The sequence below is a fragment of the Penaeus monodon genome, chromosome 15 (assembly GCF_015228065.2).
Source record: "Penaeus monodon isolate SGIC_2016 chromosome 15, NSTDA_Pmon_1, whole genome shotgun sequence".
Taxonomy (NCBI): domain Eukaryota; kingdom Metazoa; phylum Arthropoda; class Malacostraca; order Decapoda; family Penaeidae; genus Penaeus; species Penaeus monodon.
The window spans coordinates 47,105,186-47,105,816 of NC_051400.1; the positions used below are offsets into that span (position 1 = coordinate 47,105,186).

General features: G+C 40.4%; 1 protein-coding gene across 1 annotated transcript in view; it reads left to right on the forward strand.

The window, feature by feature from the left end:
- Window positions 1-631, forward strand: part of LOC119582062 (protein SMG5-like) — a gene marked incomplete in the record, with an annotated part of 14,949 nt that overhangs the window by 5,078 nt on the left and 9,240 nt on the right.

Consider the following 631-nt stretch of genomic DNA (forward strand, 5'->3'; position numbering starts at 1 on the left):
CATCTCCCCCCCAACTCCCCAGTACCATCTGAGTCGCGGTTGTGATCGGACATTATTCAATCTCATCTCAGTCTACTGTGAGATTTGGAAACATTGAACAAGACAGACAATACACTATTGCTTTATATCTTTTATACCACTCATGTATGGAGAGGATGGAATAGAAGAAAAAAGGCTAAAGAGGGACACTTTCTGATAGCGAAAAGCATGATGAAGGAATGCCCCCAAAATTTTGCCTGAAAAGGTAAACAAACCAGTGACGAAACCAACAACAGGTACGGATTCTAGACGGCAGAGCCACCCCTAACAAGGAACAAATAGCAGTCATGGATAATGGTAGGAGAGAAGGAAAAATAATAGAACAAGATCATCCAAAAACTGTGATAATGACATAAATGCTGATGCCAGGCGGTCGAGGTGAGGGAGGCTGGAGTTAGTAGTCAGAGCATAACAAAGTTGTTCTTTTTTCTTACCAGCATAAAAAAAAATCATATAAAGAAGTGATAGAATGGGCACTTTGTCTTCAAGATGAATTATGCCTATATGGAATGCTCCTTTGCATAGGAAACTGAGTTTGTATTTCACTTCAACATGCCAAAGCATTGCGACCAAACTGACAACAAGGGAAATC